This window comes from Cervus elaphus, chromosome 29, assembly GCF_910594005.1.
Source record: "Cervus elaphus chromosome 29, mCerEla1.1, whole genome shotgun sequence".
Lineage (NCBI taxonomy): Eukaryota > Metazoa > Chordata > Mammalia > Artiodactyla > Cervidae > Cervus > Cervus elaphus.
In genome coordinates, this window is record NC_057843.1 from 27,656,295 (window position 1) to 27,678,585 (window position 22,291).

The 22,291-nt window shown below is 46.1% G+C and overlaps 1 long non-coding RNA gene across 2 annotated transcripts in view; it reads right to left on the reverse strand.

Annotated features, from left to right (window-relative positions):
* Window positions 1-2,671: 2,671 nt before the first annotated feature.
* Window positions 2,672-22,291, reverse strand: part of LOC122686236 — a 184,211-nt gene continuing 164,591 nt past the window's right edge. For both annotated transcript variants that reach the window (XR_006338665.1, XR_006338666.1), the window contains exons 8-9: window positions 6,524-6,549; window positions 2,672-2,811 (exon numbers count right to left, since the gene is read on the reverse strand). This is a non-coding gene — a long non-coding RNA (uncharacterized LOC122686236). The remainder of the gene's footprint in view (window positions 2,812-6,523; window positions 6,550-22,291) is intronic.

The following is a 22,291-nucleotide window of genomic DNA, read 5'->3' on the forward strand; positions in this document are numbered from 1 at the left end:
TCGTTATCAGCAACCCCACCCTTGAACCATGCTCATCAAAAAACTCCTCACCAAATCCCCTGGGTTGGGACACACAATTTCTTTTCTTAAAAAATTCTTTATTGAATTTGTTATAATATTGCTTCTATTTTTTTTCATGCTCTGGGTTTTTGACCATGAGGCATGTGGAATCTTAGCTCCCTGACCAGGGATTGAACCCTCATTGGAGGTGAAGCCTTAACCACTGGACCACCACCCAAGTCCCTGGGACACACAATTTTGATGGTGTGAACCTGTTCTGTTCCCCTTTGCCTGGCAAAGCAGTAACTCTATTCTTTTTTACTTCACTCAGAATTCTGTCTCTTAGATTTGATTCAGCACTGGTGAACTGAGGCAGTTTTTGGCATCACACAATCTTTTTTTAACCCAGGGAAACAGAGCTCATCCACAAACTGATCTTGGCAAAGCCATTTGAAGGCAGAGACACCTCAGGTTTGTAAGGTACACATAGATATACAGGTATCTGTACAGACACAGAAATCTCACAATTTTCCTGCGAGAGTTAAAAAGGCCTCCTTTTTCCCCCTTCACTCTTAGGGATTTGATGAAAGTTCCCGAGAGCCCAGCTAGATAGATCATTTACATCTCAAAGGCACAAGAATAGAAACACCCATTCCGTCTAGAAAGCTAAATTCCTCTATCGGTAATAAAAACCAGTTTCACAATGTCAAGAGTCCCATCTTGGACATTTTCAGGGATTTCTTTTCCGTTTCTAGATAGCCAATTCAGTTTAAACAAATAACAGTAATAGAATATAATACATATTCACTCACTTTCAGAGGAACAAGAATCAGCATTTAAGTTAACCCTCGCCTCGGCAGTTAGCCCCTGTAGTCTTTCTTTATGTGAAAACCAGCGGCCAGCCCAGAGCTGTGGCCAACAACAACAGCCTTAGGGTTTTCTATGAGCTCTCTGAACCCTCTTGGCACATCTACCCCAGGTTCCTGCATACCAGTGGATGGCCATGCGGGATTTCCCCACAACTTTTGGGATCACCCCAGAACCTCTGTGCCCCATATGCAAGTGAACGGCCACCCCAGGATCACCCCTGCAACTTTCAGGCCCCACATGTGAGTGCACGGTCCCCTGCAACTCCCCATCCCCCATCCTTGTTTCCCAAAGTGTCAGTGCTCACTGGAGTCTCCTCAGTCTCCTGGCTGTTCCGCTAGTTGTTGGGCTTCACCCCACAAGCCTATGAGCCCTGGGCTTGCCCAGCTTCAAGACCAAAGAAAGGGCTCCAGAGAGGGTGACCGAGCCATCAGTGGTTCAATGAGTGGGGGACTTACACGTCTGAACCAGGTCCTAGAGCAACACCCCAAAGTGTGCGGCAGATGACGGGCAGGCCAGGGTGGCAGTCTCTGCTCCCTGGAGGAAGGGGAGGGTCCAGGGGGAATTGACATCAGGTGGGCTCATCAGTTACCAGGGAAACCAGCAGAGGCCATACCCTTCACCACCACATTGATAACAGGTGGAGATGTTTTGATCTAAAGGTTAGAGCAATCACTAGCTGGGGTGGAGGCAGCTATTTAGGAAGGTCTGTCCTGTGAGTAGGGTCGGGTGAAGCAGGTACTGGTGGAGCAGGTGATGGACAGACAGCAAGAGGACAGCCATGCTGGGTGGCCTGACCATACAGAGACCATGGAGGACAAATCACATCTAGCTTCAAAATAACAAGCTCCAAATTTTAGGAGTCGGAAGTATTGGAGATTATGTGATAATAACATGAGGATCAACTTTTTTTTTTTTAAGCGTGTCATGGTATATTTATTAAATATTAGAATTATTTCTTCCTGTCTATCTATGTATCTATCTATCTGGCCATGCCCAGAGGCTGTTTGCAAACTGAGAAATTCCCATCACTACTTTTTAAACATGCAAGTCTGAGCTTATGAAGTGCAAGGAAAGTCAATTTTATAACTGCCTTTAGTGCTACATTCAGACAGTGAAAGCGGCCCTTTAAAAAAAACTTTAGGTAAATATTTGAAATATTCTAAAACTGACATTCTGAATGATATTCTGATACCACTTCAATAATGTTTTATAAAATTCAGAGGAAAAATAGAATTAAGTAAATTTGAACTTTCCCTTTTCCGAGGCAGTTAAAGGCCGTACTATTTGCATATTCTAATATGGGATCACCATAGCTCAAGGTACAAAGCTTCAAGAGAGACTGTCCCTAGCAGGCCAACAGAGCAGGAGCCATTAACCTTTGGCCTTTCTGTAGAAGACAAAAATCTGAGTCTCTTCAAAGTGGCTTCCAGGTAACCACTCAGCACAGCCCATGCTTTCCAGAATTGTCTTTGGAAGCACAATTAAAAGGTTTAAAAAGCAGAAACACAAGCTCCATCCTATTTACACATTTAAAGTAAAGGTCATTCTCAGAAACTGGGCTTCCCAGATTTCTCCCCTTGAAATCCCTTAAGATATGTAATACCAACATAAAGGGAATCACAAATCCAGTTTTCAGAAAATGGCATTAAATATAGATTTAAACTTTGACCTTTAGTCCCAAGTGAGAGGACAAAAAATTCTCTTTACAGTGAAGGGCTTGTTGCTACTAAGCTTCAATGAGTAGGGGAGAACCTGCCTGGTAGTAGCCAGGATTAAGCAGCACCAATCGATTTACCTCCAATGCAGGTATGCTGCAAATCCGCTGGGTCAAGATATAGTGTGTGATTGGGCCAGGCTCATCTATATTCTAGAGTCTGTAGAAGCAGCTTCTGGGAAACAGGGTCTTCTTGGCTTGGGGAATTGACGTTTCCACGGCAATATCTGAAATGCATTCAGAGTGAGCAGGAGTAAGAGATGGAATACACAGGGTCTCCTACTCCACATCAGGGTCATCAGCAATAGTGGGAAATCTGTAGGCAGCACAATGACAGAGGGGGCAAACAGGGAAATCACGGAGACCCAGAGCATTCATATTTTCACACCCGTTATTACTCTGAGAGCTCCGCAGGTGCTGACTAGGACCCCAGGCAGATGACCCACTCTGCAGCTCACCTGTCTGCTACATTCTTGACAGGTTGATATTGGGGTACAGGTTGGGGAGGAGGTAGATGATGGACAATGGGAAATGGAGCTTATCAGAGAAAGGACTATTGGTTCTGTGCACATCCAGAGCCAGAAGAAGAAATTCTTCTGTGCGGAATTTATTAGATCAATTAGGGAAGTAAGGTGATAAACAGGAAAGAGCACTGGCCTGGAAGTCAGTTTGTTTTGCCCTTAACTAGCTGGATGAGTTTGAGATTACACATTTGTTTGTCTCTGTCACTACAAGTGACCTTTAGTTCAAACTCAATCTTGCTGATTTTACCTCAGTGCCCAGTTCACACTTGGGACCTCAGCAAAATGTTTATTGATTGGGTACATGAGGGAAAGAAGAAAATTGTTTGTTGGGAGGGATCCATTACTTGTCCAGCCCAAATTGTTCACTTTAAAGATAAAGAAATAAAAGCCTGGTTAATCAGTTAATGTTAGTTGCTCAGACGTGTCCAACTCTAAATGACCCTGACCAGCCCACCCGGCTCCTCTGTCCATGGAATTCTCCTAGCAAGAATCCTGGAGTGGGTAGCCATTTCCTTCACCAGGGGCTCTTTCCAACCCAGGGATTGAACTCCGGTCTCCTGCACTGGCAGGCAGACTTTTTACCATTTGAGCCACCAGGGAAGCCCAGAGAGGTGAAACAACATGATTGAGGTCCCACTACTTGCTGGTTGCAGAAATAAAAATTTAAAAAAGGATGATGATGATGATGATAATAATGAACATAATCAAGTGCTCGGATAGTGTAACCTCAGTGTTGGTGATTTCTTAGTTGGTTCTTCGCTTCCTTCACACTCTTATTTCCTCCTCTGTATCCAGGATTCAGAAGCCTGAAAATTACATTTCCAAGACTTCCTTGCTAGCTTGGGTTAGGTTCTATCATGGGGAAGCACTCACAGAGACTAGGGAGAAGTCATTATATCAATATTGTAACTAGTTCCTGGTCTGGTTCAGGTGACCGCAGGCTGCTGTGCCTGGTTGGTGAGCAGCAGCACCCTCGGGTTTATTGGGGTCCTGCAGTGTCTGCAAGGGCCTAGAGTTCTGCTTCTTCACTGCAGCAGCAGTGGTGGCTCCAGCAGAAGGGGCAGTGTGGCCTCATGACATAGTGCTTGTAACCAAGGGTAACCCCCTCTCCTCTTTTGCTCCTCCTGTCTCAAAGGGTAGGGTCTTCCTGCAGTTACTAACCTCCCTCTGGTAACACTGTCTCCCTAGTTTTGCTCCAACAGCCCACCCCAAACCCCAGTAGTCTGGTATTAAATCTCCCCTGATGAACCACTGAAAGTGCTTCGTATGGATTCTCTCATTGAATTCTCATAGAAACATAGGAGATGTGAGCTATTATAATAAAACTATGCTCCTGTTTTACAGATGAGAAAACTAAGGTTGAGAGACACCAAGTGACTGACCCAAGATCACACAGCAAGGTGGGGGCAGAGCAGGGACATAAAACAGGGCTACCTGATGCCTAAAATTCCCATATTTAACTCTACACCTCAAAAGCAAGCCTGCTCCCCCATCAGATTATTATATTGAGGTGGTTTAGAGACTCACCAGGGCTTCCCAGGTCGCTAGTGGTAAACAGCCTGCCTGCCAATGCAGGAGACATAGGAGAGGTGGGTTTGATCCCTGGGTCAGGAAGATCCCCTGGAGGAGGGCATAGCAACCCACTCCAGTATTCTTGCCTGGAGAATCCCATGGACAGAGGAGCCTGGTGGGCTACAGTCTATAGGCTCGCAGAGTCGGGCATGACTGAAGCGGCTTGGCATATACACGCATGCACAGAGGCTCACAGTGCTGGGATCTTCCTCCCCTGTGCTGTGTGGGACTGATTTTAGTGGGCTGTCTTCTTTAAATGCTCTTTCTCCAGGACCCTTTGTTTTCTTACCTCTTGACTTGAGCCTGATGAAGTCATTTCCTCCATTAAAAGCTTTATAGGGATGGTATATCTTTTAGCAGTAGAGCAGCTAAGGGCTCAGCTCTGTTGGCGGGAAAGCAGGGTGGTTAACTTGAGTGAGGGTTTGAGAGAAGAGGAGGGAGTGGGATGAACAGAACCAGGGTTAGTACACGGGCCCCTTCTCTGCCAGGCCAACACTGAGGACCTGGCTAGGAGTGGGGCTGAATCGGGGACTGAGGACTGAATGAGAAGTTTCTGTAAATGGCTTAGAATGGTGCCTGGCTTACCATGAAAGCAAAAGTCACTCAGCCGTATCTGACTCTTTGCGACTCCATAGACTATGCAGTCCATGGAATTCTCCAGGGCAGAATACTGGAGTGGGTAGCCTTTCCCTTCTCCAGGGGATCTTCCCAACCCAGGGATCGAACCAGGGTCTCCTACACTGCAGACAGATTCTTTACCAACTGAGCTATCAGGGAAGCCCAGTTCACCATGAGCACTCAACAAATGTTAGCTTAAAAAAAGGCCACCAGGCATAAGGCACTGCAAGAGACACTAAGACAAACAAAAAAGGCAGTCCAGCCAAAGAGGACATTTCACCGGGAGAGGCTGAGACTTGTAGTCATGCAGCTGGGAGCAAAGGGCTGGGAAGCCAACACAGGCCTGCTGTCAGTGTCCTGGGGAAGGGCAGGGGTCCTGGCAGGCGCTAGGCTTTGAGCAGGCTTTTAAAGTGGGGTAGGTGTGAAGAGATGGCAACAGGGGAGGGAAATACCTTTTCCCTGAGAAAAGAAACTGTAATCAGAATTATCTCCTGTTGAAGTCTAAACTCTCCAGACAACATTTATGCAGCTCTCCCATCTCCCCTGTAGACGTCTGAGGGTAGTTCCGATGCTGCTCAGGATTGAAGTGTTCTCTTCAGAAGGTGAATTCAAGGCCACTTTTGGTCTTTTCCATATTCTTTCCAGTCCTTCATCTTCCCTCAAGCACTGCCCACCTCCCCTAAGACCCCCAACTCCCAGACCCCAGGACTGTCACTATAGTGACTCAGTGGGAATAGAACCCCCTCCCTCCCATCAAAGCCCACCTGCCTCCCTGCCTATCCTTCAGCCCCCTGCTACTGGACCAGAGAGCTATTCTGATGAACTCACTTTCAGTAAGATGTCAATGGCTTGTTACAACTTAAAATGTTCTTCTCTCAATGAGCATTTATGTTTTAACATTGGCCTTCAGCACTTAATTCAAAGGAGCGAGTAATGTGGAATTTCAAAGGACATGACATAGAACTTGTATCAGTTAAGAATGCATTTGGCTATAACAGAGAACCCTGCTGCCCTGGCTTAAACAAGGAAAAGTGTTTATTTGTTATAGGAAAACACACATCTCTTTCACACACACACACACACACACACACGAGTGTTGATTTGCCCAGGATGAAGGGGAGCAAAACATGCTATCCTAAAATATGCCACTTAGGCATGTGAATTATTTTGAGCTGAAGGCAATCAAGACCTAGAGACTCAGGAAAAACTTTTACTTCTCCCTTACCTGCCTTGAAGAATTTAGATAGGGACCTGTACCAAAAAAAAAAAAAAAAGGATTATTACCAGAGATAACGTTTTTATCTGAAAGGCATATATGCACGGCATGGCAAATTTCTAATTAGCAAACATCTGCTCATCTCCTTGTTCTGTGAATTATCCTCCCCCCGCCCTCACTTGAAGCCCCTGACCCCTATCCCATTCCTTAGCTGAGGCTGGCACATAAGCTCAACTGCCTGACTTGGTCTTGAGTCTCATATCCTTGGGACCTCCGGACATATGGAATTAAATTTTTTTTCCCATCAATCTGTTTTTGTCAACTTAATTATAAGACTATCCAAAGAACCTATAAGTGAAGAAGGGGGCATTTTCTGCCCCTACAAGGGCTTGAAGGGCAACTTTGTAACGTCACCAGCTGCCTTCTCCCTGTCTGCGTTGTCCCTATAGCTGCTGGATGCTGCGGCTCCTCCAAGCATCACAACCACAAAGGAGCGGAAGGAAGAAGGTGGAAGGCAAAGGGACGCAGAGTGGGATGTGGAAGGCTACCTCCCTGGGGATGCTGCCTGCATTTCATCGCTCAGAGCTAAGTCACACAGCCAGTCGCCAGCTGCAAGGGAGGCGGTAAGTGAGCTCTGTGTTTTTATTTTGAGTGGTTCAGCAAAGCGACACTCAAAACCCCACGCGAGGTTCTATTGTAGGAAAGGAGAATGACTGGGGAGCTGGCAACAGCAGTGTCCACCACAAAGCAGGCACGTGCTGGGCCTGGGACACTTCTGGGACATCTTGGCCCACCCTCAGTCTATGCAGAAGCTGCAGAGGCAAGTGCAGAGAAATGAAACAAATCTGAGCAAAACTAGACCCCATCCCTCCCGCCCACTCTACCTATTGCATAAACTGTCCACTCCTTACCTCTGACACAATCAGAATGGCTTCATTTTTTTACCTCCCTCCCTTTTAAAAAAACATTTCAACCATTTTTAAGCATACAAGTCGGAGCGATTACGTACACTGACAATGTTGTGCAATTGTCACCACTACCCCATTCTTTACTTTTCATTGCTAATCTAATGTTGGTTTGTTCAGGCATGGGGGTTCAGAGATGGGGACTGGAAATACAGGCAATATAATTTTGACCGATTGAAAAACCAAGTATTTTTACGTTTCAAAGTGACTAACAGTTTAGTAACATGTATTTTCTGCCTGGAAACATATGGTTTTTTATCTGGATTATTTATCCCTTTCAATAAATGGTGCTTCATGCAACTCTCTTGCACAGACAGCCAGCATCGGGGCTATGAGCTGCTCCATCTTTTATTCAAGGGCATCAATACCAATCCCCTTGTGTTTTTTTACTCAGAATCTACAAATAAATTATTTCCTTTGAATGTTCCCGGGGCCATTTTGTGATTTTGGACAGATGAACATTTCTCCGGATTTCTAAATCCTCTGAATTGGGCCATAAACAGAATGAGGAAGAGACATTTGGGGGAGGTAAAGGCAGCCCCCGTTCACAAACAACCTTCCACTCTTGGAAAAATTCCCACTGAGTCTCACAGGCAGAAAATCGAGTCCTGTTACTTCAGTAGACTGTGGAACTCTAGAGGGAGCCAACTGGTGCAATTTCCATCTCTTGAAACATTTAAAATGTATCTGATCAAAGGAGGAGAAAATTAACCACAGTGTAGGAAGCTGGCAGGGGGACGGACAAGATGACCTAATTTGCCTTTCCCATTACTAATTTCAGTAGGCGTCTTCTCTGGGAATTCCACACTGAAATTCCAAGGCAAGTCCACCTCCATGGGTTTCTGATGGCTGCAAGCGTGACAGTCAGGACTTGTGGTATTTGAAGCCCCTGCTGTTGCATCCTTTGGGGTTAAGCATGGAACTAAATTCTCCTCAGATGGATACACTGGGCCCCATTCTTATCTACATAATAACTATGGAGAAATTTTCCCTTTGGGTTTCAAAGGACGTGAGCTTGGTCTATCAAAGTTGGGGCTATGCAATGAATTTATTACTCGCTGAAATAAAAATCAACACAAATATGTCTTTGCCTTAAAAAAAAAAAAACCCACACCACTTAGTTGCTTTACCAACTTCTGGATTCAATTAATTTTTAACATGGAAGTAAAGTTCCCCTTTTCTTTTTTTTTCTTCTTTCAAGCCAGACATTTATTTTTAACAAGGGATGAAATCATCTGAGAACAAAACGGGACATCTGTTACTTTATATCTGTTTATTTTAAGTACTTAAATCTGAGTTTGATTTCACACAATTTTGACATCGTTGCTTCATTAATAATCCTTACGTAATTGTGACCTTGGAGTGCGCCCCGCGATTGCAGCATTCACTTCCCATTAGGGCAGAGTCTGATAAGAAAGCCAGAGTCGCCCTGGGATGGGTGAGGCTTCCATGTGCAAAGCTGGTCTGAATGCTGACCTCAGCAACAACAGGAAACCACCTCAGAAAGTGCAAGGAGAAGGCCTCCGAGGGAGCCAACATGGCAAGCAAGGGCCTGTGGTCTGCTGTCAATGTTGGCACCGTCTCATTTTGCAGGGGTTGGGTTGCTGGATGGGCAAACAAAGACCGCATTTGTTGCAGGAGAAATAAAAGACTGAGTAAGAAATGTGTGATAAACACATACACACGCGTGCAGAATGTAGCTACCCTTCATGCCCCAGGTTGGCCAACCTGCCTTTCAAGGGCACTGGGATGTTGGCAGAGTAACAGGGAGGCTGATGCAGTGATGGGCTGAGGTGGAAGTGTGAGGGTCTCACAAAGAAGCCACGGGGGCCTGGCAAAAGGAATGGCCCGGTATACCAGTGGCTGAGAAGCAAGGCGTGGGGCCCTAGAGATGGGGATTTAGAATGAGGGCAGTGTGATTTTTAATTGGTTCATTTATTAAGAGATTAAATTTTAATGAGCTCTATGCAAGGCTTTGGCTATCCACTGGTAAATAGACAATCCTTCCCTCTCTGAAGGTTAGCAGAGCCATGTGCTATGAGAATGACTGAGGGGCCTATTTGGAACTTGGGGTGTCACAGAAGAATACTCAGACAGGTCAAATGTAAGTTGAGACCTGAAGGATGTGAAGGAACTGGGTATGGGGAGAGAAAGGGAGAGAGAATTCAAGCTAGAGGAAACAGCCTAGTGGAAAGCCCAGCGGGGAAGGGGATTGGTGTGTCAAAGAAACGGAAAGAAGGGCAATGTATCTGGAGGGTGGTGTGTTTGGAGTGCAGTGAGAAAAGCAGATGGATGGACGAGGGAAGGAGGGGGAGAAAAGTGGAAAAGAAGATGGTACACACTCCCAGTGTGGCGGGTTGTGGGGAGGTGTTTAGATTTGACTCTATGTACAAGGGAAATTACTGACAGTTTTAAGGGGGCAAATGGCAAGACTTGGTTTGTGCTTTAAAAGGATGGTGCTGGCCGTGCAGGGGTTGGATTACAATGCACAAGAGTGGAAGCTGGGAGATGAATTTCACAGGCTGCTGTTGTGATCCAGTTGAAGGTGGCATGGAGGTGGTGGGAAGGAGACGGATTAGGAAGATCCTGGGTAGGATCAGCAGGGAATGCAGATGGGCTGGCTGAGGGGCATGGAGGAGGAGGAGGGAGAAGGGTTTCTGGCTGAGGTGTCTGAGTGAATTGTGGTGGTTGTTTACTGACACAGAAAAGGTGAGGCAGGGCTGGGCCGGGCACCAAGTTATGGGGGTAGGGTTGGGATGTGGAATCAAGCATTTTGTTTGGGATATGCACGCTCTTAGATGTCAAATTAGCAGTTGAATATGTGAGTCTGAAGTTCCTAAGAGAGGACTGGCTTGGAGATAAAAATAAGGCACTGTTGGCAAGTAGATGGTTTTTAAACCTAGACAATGAATGACACTACCTAGATTTTGAATAAAAGTGGATAAGTGTATTGGCTAGAGACTCTCCAGAAAAGGTACTATTTACTTCACAATATTTTTTGAATTTTAAAAGTAAATTACAGACATGCTATTCACCCCTAAATTCATCAGGCTTCAAATAAATGAGGACATATTCCTACTTAAGTGAAATTCCAGACAAGGACATTTATGGTCATTAACTCAGTGCCAGGTTCCTTTCCCAATGCCTGGACTTATCCATTTACATTTTTCTTTTAGTCCTCACAAGAAGTCTATGAATAAGGTATGACTGGCCCATTCTACCAGTGAGGACACTACATCCCAGAGAGGGTTAGTAAACTATCCACAACTAGAAAGCAGAGACCTGCGGATCCAGGATCCAGCCCCAAGTCTGACCAAGTCCAAAGCTTTCCCTCCATCCCTCCTTCACTGCATACAGAAGCCTAGGGACCCATTTTCATGGAAGGCATGTAACTCTTCTCATGCTCTGAGCCCTACTTTAGTCTTGGCCTGCTATTCTTACAGAATCATCCTCTGGTCCGAGCATTTGAGGTTTCCATTCTTTGCTGAGGTCAGAGAACTGTGTTCTCCTTTGGCCAGGCTACAGTGGACCACTCCCTGAAGGCATCAGAGGCTGCAGGAACCCAGCTGCAGCCTTTATCCCGATTCCCATAGGTTTGAAAAGCCAGCTTCCCTTCAATCCTGCACTGCCACAGGGTGCAAGGAGTGGGGGTGACGGCCTTCTCAGACCTTGGTAACTGAGCGGCGATGGAGTGAGAGCTCTAATGCGGTGACAGGATGGAGCAGGGTGACTCACCATCTTTCTTCTGTGGTCATATCGATGCCTCATCCTCCCAGGGCTGCACTCCAGAGGAAAGCTTGGGGTTGTTCTCCTAGGGGCCCTGCCCCAGCTTTCTGCATGCCATGGCAGGGAAGTCATGGGGAGGGGGGGTGTAAGCTTATTTACACTGCCAGTTGTACACTCCCCCCCGGAGAGAGTATTCCTATCTCACTCCCACATCGTCCTTATTGTAGAATTTAAATGTAGAGAGGCCTCTGCCATTCAAAGGAGCATGTATGGACACAAGGGCAGGCATGGGGGGTTTCCCATCACTTTCCAGCCCCTTACACTACATTAGTTTTCTTCACACTTTTTATCTTCATCTGCTGTAAATGTGTTGTTCTTGTTTTTTAACTTATTCTCTCTCTGCTAGAATTTAAGCTGCATGAAAGCACAACCTTTGGCTCCTGATTCATCTACAGAACCTACAAGAGTGCCTGACACATAGTAGACACTTAATGCATACTTACTGAATTAACAATTGAATCAATCAATCATATAGAGTAAAAATGGTCCATAATACACTTCTGTCTACCTGTTTCCAAGATAACGCTAAAACACTTTCTTATTGAGTAAATCTTAACAACAAAAAGAAAAGACCAATTTAAAAAAAAAAGGTGGGGAGGGAAAGAGGGAAGGAAGGAAGGGAGGGAAGGCGGAAGGGAGGAAGAGAAATAGAGGCAAGAGGGAATACAGAGACCATCAGAGCACACTAGAACAAAATGGAGACCCCAGGATGGCTTCTAAGGCCTGGGGGTGGTAGGGCATGGGAAGGTTGCATTACTCTAAAGCCAGGAAAGCTCAAGGAACTGAAGCTTTCGATTATCAACTTATTCCAGGCTGGCTTAGAGGTCTGGAGAGGACATTCAGAGGCTCCGAAATACATCGATAATCAAGAGAAAGAGAGAGTCTTAAATTGAGGATGGAGAGCAATATAGTCAGGTTAATGGAAGCACTAGCAATATTAAATGAAATTGCTCTACCACTTCTTCATAAGGTGGCACTAGGGAGCCTGCTCTTTGCATAAGCGGGGGGGCCCTGGGATTTGGCGGGAAGGCGGAGGAGTTGGGGAATCAGTCATGCAGCAACCATTACAGTTCATGGGAGCCCAGCTCGCAGCCCCTCGGCGCACCTGCCTCATCTTTACCCAGGCCCATGCAGGAGCCAGGCAAATTTGGGCAGGATTTCAAGGGAGCCTGGAGCCAGGGGAGCCTGCTTTAGTCCAATTAAATGAAGCAGTATCAGGTGGAAAGTAATTCTGAGTATTCACCATTATGGGGAGTTTTGTGTTTAAGCGCCTCTACGGACCTTCTTTTAATGAAGAACTAAACTGTGGGGTCTGGAGGTGGGCAGGAGGAAGTGCTCCAAATCGCAGGGCTGATTCCCTGCCCCCCAGCAGGCAGGCAGACGAGGGCCTGCAGAGTTTCCAAAAGGCTCCATCCTCCAGTTCCCTCAGGCGCTCCCACCAGGGCCCTGGGACTCCTCTGTGCATATGTCATTTTCCATTCTGTAAAGATAATGGGAACCTTGCCAGGCTGGGGGTCTAAGAACCTGTATCTGAATGATCATGGGTGGAGCCAACTCGCTGAAGTCTTCAGGGGTCTTCTTTCTACTTCCTGCCTTCTTTCTCCCTTCCCCTGTGTCAGTCTCCTGAGGCAGCAGAAGTCAAGGCAGTGAAGGTGAGCTAACAGGGTTTTGGAGAATCAAGACCATTATATAACCATGTTGGGGAAGAGCGAGCCCGCTGGTGTGGGTAATGAATGCAAGAGCAGGAGGCCGCAATTCCTGAGTTCACATGCACAGACAGGATGAGTTGCTTTTAAACTGTTGATGATACGGGTTAGAGAAATCTCACTATCAGTGGACATTTACAGAGCACTTAGAATGAACCAAGTGCTGCGCTGCTTCCAGGGGGCAGGCAGAGGAGGTAGGTAATACAGAGACGTACAGACAGGGCCTGTGCCCTCCAAGGGCTCTTGATGGGGGACCCTGGAGATCTTTGCAGAGCTAAAGAGACAAAGTAGAAATGTGCGGAACAAAATAATCATGTGTCATTTTACCGTTCAAACAACATAGACCCTTATCTCAGGCCCTAATTCTTGCCTGCCCGCAACAGTCCTCTAGGCTCATCTGAGTACACTCTCCTGCTTGCCTCCCCCACGATGGTCCCCGAAGTGAGGGGGAACAGAATGCCCCAGCTACCAGTGTGATGTTGGTCAGCTTTTATTTTCACCATGTGCCAGTGATGCTAAAGAGTGCCAATGACAAAATAGTCCTGTTCCCACACCCCCAAAATCTTCTGTTGGTCTGAGTTACACAACTGTCGCCATTACTGTGGCATTTTTGTTATATACATGTGTGTACATACATGGACATATACATACATATATATGCACATTTTTTATTTTTTATTTATTTTATTGCTTATCATTTAACAGATATATTTTCATGGAAAAATATATTAGAAATATATATTATATTTTATAATATAATATATTATATTTTATATTATATTATATATTTTATTATATATTTTTAATATATTATATATTTATTATTTATATTATAAATATATTTATATTATATATTTATATTATATAAATATAAATATATTTATATTATATATTTATTATATATTTTATATAATATATTATATATTATATTAATATAATAAATATATATATAAATATATATAAATATAAATAAATATATATATAATATATATATTAATATATATAATAAATATATATATTATATATATTAATATATATAATATATTAATATAATAAATATATATATATTATATTATATAAAAATATAATCAGAAATTTTCATCCAGGTAGTCTCCAATACAAGCAGATACACATTCATGTTGCTTTTGAGAGTAAATTCTTATTTACGGAGCCTTTGAATTCACACTGGTGCTATTTATGTGTTCAACTCCTATGATAGAATATATCTCTGCATTTGAACAATAAAAGCAAAAGAGAAGAGCAATAGTAAAAGACTGTGAGGAGGAAAGAACAAAATTCTGTTATTTTATGTGACCTCTTACAGAGTTTTTGTTTTGCAAAGTCAAGGCAGTGAAACAGAGTGCAAACTGTAGGCGTGATATTTTGTTTAACACACATACATTTTAGTATGTGCATGCTAAGTTGCTTCAGTTGTATCTGACCCATGGATTGTAGCCCCCCAGGCTCCTCTGTCCATGGAATTCTCCAGGCAAGAATACTGGAGAGGGTTGCCATCCCCTCCTCCAGAATCTTCCCAGCCCAGGGATAGAACCTGTGTCTCTTGCATCTCCTGCACTGGCAGCCAGGTTCTTTACCATTCTAGCGCCACCTGGGTAGCCCACATTTTGGTGCATACACGAAGTATTTTGCTGACTTTAAATAATATCTTCAAAATTGAGATTTTCTTCTTTAAATTTCTAGTTTTAAAACTAAGTGAGAACTAGAAATAATTACTATGTAGAACACTACATGTTAATTCCTAAAAATTAATATTGTAGCATAGAGGAGGGGGTGAGAATGCCCTGCTCTGCATGTCAAACAGCAGTGACACCACAGCTCTCCAGAGACCCCAGAACTTGTCCTGGAAGGATTAGGGCCTGAACTCTCCCCTGAATGTCACTTGGGTTGGTGGGGTTACCTCATTTTCATACACCAAGGCAATCCAGGTTCCCTCATCTCCTGTCTTTTCTACCTTTCTCCATCTTGTTCCCCGGTGTTTTCCACTCAGAACCCCGTCTGGTTCCCCTATCTCATATTCTCCCCAAAAGAATTTGGGAAAACAGAGCTGGCTATTCTTATTTTTCCCCTTTTAAGCCTGCCACTTGTTTTACCCTACTTCCACTCCCAGGTTTTGTTAGGCCCTGCCTTAGTTCTTTGATATATACCAAGGAAGACTACCCAAAAAATGGTGCCCTTGGAAAGAATTCAGATCGGTAGATTTGAAGCAACAGCCCTCTCCAAGCCCAAATTAGAAAACTGATCAAAAAATTGCTTAAGAAGCCCACTTATTAAAGGACTGAAAACCATGAATCATGATCAGGGGATTTATCAGAAGTATTAAAAGAAGACATGTGGGACCAATTTCCAAAATAGAAAAGCATTATCTCCCTGGAAATAATCCAGGGAAAACAGAGAACTGGGAATTTCACTATTTTGCAAGAAAATGGAACAAATCTTAAGTGAGAAAAGCTCAGTGAGCAAGACAACAGGGCAGCGAGAACTTAACACAGCGTGTTTATGAAAAACCGAGCTTGCCAAACACACTGGATATCTTCTAACATTTCAGCTTCAGGATTAACAAATGAGGTGGCTTCAAAGCACTCCATACTCCTTTGTTTTTGTGATGGACTTGATACCAAGACTAGAAAAGGGTTTGCAGTGATGGACATGGAGAGTGACTAAATAACCCACGAATAGGTGGCACTGCCTCTGATCTGGACAAGAAGTTTTCAGCAAAGTGCCAAAAGGATCTCTCCTGGCCAGGGTTGTTTCACTGATGTTCTCAAAGGGAGTCAACCAGCATCTTTGTGGGTGGAGGAGTCCAGGTTTAAGAGCAATCCATTTGACAGAGACCAGAAGGATTAGTAGAGTCAAGCTCTGCACATTCCAGCAGTCGAGGGTGTGGACCCACAGAGCTGACCTGGAGGAGCAGAGACTTGGGCTGGGGGAGTGGGCCCTCAGAGCCCACCTGGCAGGGTGCCACCCTCTCAGGCACTGACCAAGAGAGGGGTGTGTTTGGAAGAGACTCCCAGGACAGGAGAATCTGGCCAAAAGCTGGAGGTTGTTAAAATAAGAAGGAGAAGCCTCAGGGCAACACAAGTGTCTTCTTATGTCTGAAAGGCTGATTTGCAGAAGAGGGACTGGTACAGGTCAAACTATGACCCCCTTCTGCCCCATCCACGTGTTGAAACCCTAACCCCTTTACCTCAGGATATGACCATATTTGGCAACAGAGTTGTTGTAGGATGTAATTAGTTAAAATGAGTCATACTAGAGCAAGAAGAAGGTTTCCCAGGTGGTACAGTGGCAAAGAACCTGCTTGCCAATGCAGGGGATTCAAGAGACACAGGTTCAATCCCTGGGTCGGGAAGAGTACCCTGCAGGAGGAAATAGCAACCCACTCCAGTATTCTTGCCTGGAAAATTCCCAGGGACAGAGGAGCCTGGTGGGCTACAGTCCAAGGTGTTGCCAAAGGTCAGATACGACTCCGTGACTAAGCGCATGCACGCACACACACACACACACACACAGAATAAGGAGGGTCCCCAACCCAATATGACTGGTGACCTGATAAGAGGAATTTTGGAGACAGAAGACCACACAGGTGGGATGCCAGGTGAAATGAAGGCAGAGACCTATCAGCCAAGAAATACCAATGATTGCCAATGAGCCACCAGAAGCCAGGAGAGTAGGATGGAGGAAATTCTGTCTCACAGCGCTCAGAGGAACCAACACTGACAACCCTCTGAATCATGACTTCCAGGCTCCAGAACTGAGAGATATCACCCAGATCATGGTGCTCTGTTATGACATCCTCGGGAAACTCACACAGCGGCCGAAGTCCTTGGGTGGTAGACACGACTCTCAGTGGCTGTGGGAAGCAGGCACTCAACAGGAGGCAGCGGGAGACCTTGCCCACCTCTCAGCCTGAAAGCAGGCCGAGCTACTTTCTGTGCGGCGTGCTTTCTAGCATTGAGGATGCTTATGTGGAGATGACCACCTGCCTAGGATGACGTAGGAGCAATTCCTGCTTCAGCAGTGACACAGGGATGGATCGTCTCCAAGGTTTCCTCCAGTTAGAGGAATTCCAATAGAATTTTTATTGTTCTAGTTCTAAAGGAATTCCATGACAATAAAACATCTGCTTGAAAGTGGAAATTACTCTGTTTTCAGGACAGAATCTAAAGAACCATAAAATCAGAACCAGTAAGCTATGATTCCACATGAGAAAAAGTATAGGTATTAACAAGTAGGCAGGAAATACATGAGGAACGGTGATGCTGAAAGTAAAGGGGGCAATGAATTATATTAAAAATGTATTTATGTGATGTGGCTGCAAACCAAAGTGGCTTAATCTGGGCATTAGCTGTAGGGGTTAAAAGCATGGAGTTGCAAGGCAAACAGGTTCCTCTCCTGCCACTCATGAGCTTTGTGGCCTTAGCCAATTTGTTTAACTCCTCTGAGCAAGAATTTCCTCACCTGCAAGGGTAGGACGATATCACCTGGTTCCCAGTGTTCCAAGGATGACCTGAGGTAATTAATGAAAAGTATGGGGCACATAGTAAGAATTCAATAAGGGATTACTATTCTTGTTATGAAATTATTGTCCCCAGCACCCAAACAGAAGGCTGATTACACACACACAGAGGGATGACAGAAATCAGAGCTTTAAAGGAAATTTTTTGTTACATTCATGACTTAAAAATGATTTTTTTCGATTAAATGTGAACATCTCACTCTCAGTGTATGTCTAAGTGAAATTATTGGGAATCATGCTTTGCTACCTCATTTCACACATATTTCAAGACGAACGGTGGACAAGATTTTAGGGGTGACCAGCTTCTTCCTAGGTAGTGCAAGTGGTAAAGAAGACACCTGCCAATACAGGAGATGTAAGAGAGGCGGGTTCAAAGATCCCGCGGGAAGATCCTCTGCAGGAGGAAATGGCAACCCACTCCAGTAATCTTGCCTGGAGAATCCCAGCGACAGAGGAGTCTGGCGGGCTACAGTTCATGGGGTCACAAAGAATCAGACAGACTTGGCACGCACGCACAGCTTATTTCTGGTGTGTGATCTTCTTTCTCTCCTGGTTTTTTGTCTGTACACTGGGACCCGCCTCACTACTTGCTCGGCATGGGAATGACCCACCGGAAGTAGGCGGGGCTCAATGTCAGGGAGGGGCGGAGTCAGCACTGCATCCCTGTAGCTCTGGGACTGAGATTGTAGGCGCTCCGTCTGCCCCCGAGTATAACTGCCCTCAGTCCCAGGGGAAGCCTGGGCCCAGTTATCCTGGCAGAACCAGTCAGAAGGAGGAGTAGTGCATGAAATTAAGGTAGATGAGGCTTTAACCAAGGGAAAAACTTCCGTTCGGCAGGATCTTTGAGCTGATGAAGCGGTCTCTAAGGAAGCTTGAAGAAACCCTACGCAGTAGGAAACACTGAAAAGGCGCAGCCCTGCCTGCCGAAACCCGCGCGAGTCAGCGCGTCTCCCTCCTCTCAGTCTCCACAGCTCTCCCCCAGCTCGTTCCCTGAACTGCACTGCTCCTCCTTTGAGGCTCTGGTCCATTCCCAGTGTTGTTTAAACGGGCCCGCGCTTGTAGTATCTGGTGATGGAATGTGGTCTCTCCCCTAGTCTGCCCTCACCGCCTTCCTGCCGCCCCACTCCAGGTCCATGGCAGGCCCTCGCAGCTGGGCTGACTCTTCCCCCTCGGTGTCGGCCTCCTCATTAGGCATGCTCCGTGGCTGGCTGGTGTCAGAGCCGGCCGATGCATCTGAATGCAGGGCATGCCTCGGGCTCCTGGGAGGCTGCACATTCCGCATGAAATATGAAGGCAACAGCCAGCCCTGGGGAGACCCAGGGTGAATTGACTGGAATAGCAGGCAAGGTGGCTACTATGGGAGGGGGCCAGGCAGGGTTGGGGAGAAGACGCGGGTGCCCATCACGTATTTTAAAGGCACCCTTTGGTGGTGGAGGGGGGAGGCATGCAGAGAGGGGACGCCTGGTTTGTACACCGTCTGGGCTGCTCCTGACACACACAGCCCCACCCCACCCCCACCCCGCCCCATTCATTCTTTCTGCATATGCTCCCCATGTCCCCGTGATTATGGTGATGTGCCCTTTTGAGATAGGCAGCTGGCTCCCTCTCCCGCTGTGCTCATCACTGATTCTTGAGCTTCTCTTTGGGGACAACCTGAAATCATAAGAGCAGTCCGTGTGGATTTCGGAAGCCCTGACAGTGAGAAGCGTAATAAAAGTAATGATTGTCCACAGGCCCCTGGGAGCCCTGTCACACAGCACCTTGGGCCTGCAGAGGCTAAGCGTGCTCAGCGGGTGGTGGCCTCAGATGACTCCACAGCCTGACATGAAAGTCTGCCTTCACCTTTCTCCCAAACCTCCTGGCTTCCAGCCAGGCCTCCTTGCTGGGGCTTCAGGCAGCCTTTCGGAAGTGAGGGGGAAATCATTTATATCCACCATAAGCATTAACCTCCCCGCATGTGTCTGGGACACAGGAGGCATCACTTGCCACCTCTCTTAGACACGGTAGTTTTGTCAGTCTATATGCAGCTTCCTGTGCTTGTCACTCCATCCTGAAGCAGACAGCCTGGATTATATATACCCAGGGATTGGCACATAGTAGGTACTCAATAAATACTGAATCAATTACATGTAGTGAGTCCTCCCTCCCACCCCATCACATATCCAAGTCACCAAGACACACAAATCTACTGTTCTGTCTACATACAGTTTGAAAAGCTATTTTTTCCCTCTAACCTAAAACCACAATGCCCATTACAGAGCACTCCAACAGGTACAGGGCTAAGTCCATTTCTGCTGCTAATTAGAGAGCATCCCATCTTCTGACCAGAAAGCAAATAATTATATATGTATATGTGTACATATATATATCCTGGGCTTCCCAGGTGGCGCTAGTGGTAAAGAACCCACCTATCAATACAGGAGAAGAGACATGAGTTCGATCCCTGGGTCAGGGAGATAACCTGGAGGAAATGGAACCCACTCCAGTATTCTTGCCTCAAGAATCCCATGGGCAGAGGAGCCTGGTGGGCTATATAGTCCATGGGGTCACAAAGAGTCAGACACAACTGAAAAGACTGATGCATGCACACATATGTACCCCTCCACACCTTAAAAAGAATACTAGAGTTTTTAAGGTCTTCATGGGGTCCTCAGGAGATGCTGACAATTCAGCAGAAGCTGCACAACTCTAAGCCCTTCTACAGCCAGAGATGTCATGAGCTATAAGGTCATCTTGCTTTACCCCTACCCATGACAGAAACCATGTGCATTCCTTGTGAGAGTTTCCTGCAAGAAACCCCATAGCCATGGCGTCTCCTCAGAACCTAAGCCACTCTGGCCAGTGGTGCTGCCTAAGCTCACCTCCAGGAGGCACCCTTCACACTGAGGCTGTCCTGCCGGCTGGCATGTGGAGAGACCACATGTACCCTTGTCTTTTGTGTGGGAACCTTCAGCACGTAGAATGGTACTTGGTGACTTTGTATTAAATTTGCCAAGGAACTGGCTTCTTTGTCAAGAGTGAAGACTTGCTCCTACTGTTTGGCTCCTGACACTGCAGAGCAGGAAGCAGCAGGATTCAACTAAAATCCTGGCCTCTCACAAGACCAAGTTCCTCGGGGGCAGGGAGTGCTGCTGCTCACCACCAGGTCCCCAGCGGCTGGAACAGTGCCTCGCACAGAACGGGTGCTCCATCAACACTCTGGTTGACTTCGGCAAAATCTAGTCCCTTATGCTCCAGCCAGGGAGAAGTTCAGGGCTGGGTCAATTAGAATCTTCCCTGGCTTTGATCTACAGATCTCGAGAGAGAGAATTTCTCTCTCTGCAGAGCTGCTAAGGTGAGAGTAGGAAGTTAATCACAAAGAGGAGAGAATAAGGTTAGCAGACAAAATGAAGAGATGGTGAATGAGAGAGAGGGAGGGGGAGAGAGAGAGAGGGAGGGGGAGAGAGAGAGAAGCGAGCAAATAAGTCAGTTCCAGTAAAATACTATGACTGGGTATTCAGCCCTAGCTGAAGATCAACCCAGAATGTCTTAGTGATATGACTGTCTTAGGTATTTATTTACTTAAGGTCATATTAGAAGAGGGTTTCTATCACTTAAAACCCAAAGCGCTCTTACTAGTACACCTGTGGTGGTGGTGATTTAGTCACTCAGTCGTGTCCAACTCTTTGTGACCCCATGGACTGTAGCCTGCCAGGCTCCTCTTTCCATGGGATTTCCCAGGTAAGAGTACTGGAGTGGGTTGCCATTTCCTTCTCCAGGGGATTTTCCCCACCCAGGGATCAAACTTGGGTCTCCTCCATTGCAGGCAGATTCTTTACCAACTTAGCCACCAGGGAAGCCCACATGTTCCATGTTATATCCCCTTTGGAAGCTATTCACTTACTCCATGCTAACTGCTGACTCTCTCCTTAACGCCTTACATGTGTGGATCTTTTAAATGTCCACTTTTACACTGCAGCCATCTTGCCCATCTCTTTTGCTTGCCTGAAGCAGAGCAGTGTTTCAGCCATGCCTCTCAGAACAGATGGATCTCTCCCACATGAAGAATCTAGACAGAGGGAAGTCTTCAAATTCCGTGGATAACAGACAAAACTGTTTCCACTGGTGACAGAGCCTCAAGTCCCTAGTGCTTCCAGGACCGGCTCCACTGTGCCCCCCACCTCTGCTGTGGATCTCAGCAAGGGTGCCCTGCTCTGTGCTCACCTCTGCATGGACAGCACTCAATGGCTGGTAGCTTATTCCACAGGAATGGGGTTTGTCATCTCAGCGGACCAGAGACAGGCAGTGTTCAGAGAACAAAGGAGGGAACCAGACTGATGTTGCATGGACATTTACAATGTGATGAACTCCATCCCCCGCACTGCACATCCCTGCGAAATAAAATACTTTCCCCGTCCACAGTCGTGGACACAGGCTCCGAGTGGCTCGGTTGTCACTTGCCTGTGGGCTGAGGTGCTAAGTGACAGAGTAGATCTGTCTGATCTGAGTATCCATGCTTTCTCTCCCTCCACTAAGTTGCCTCTGGGGCCATGTTTTGATAGGTTATGCAGACCACTCAGCAGCACGCCAACCGTGCTGGAAAGCCAATGATGACAGCACTGTGTTTATCACCATTTCATACTAACCTAATGAGGAGGGAATGTTAGACCACCCCCTCCATGGTGTGAGAGAATTGCTTGACGTGGAGATGCACAGAAACAAGAGACATTCGGAGTCCAATTTCCTTCCTCTGTGGCCCACCCAGCCTCTGGGGTCGAAAGCGCGGCCCCGGAACGAGTTCTGT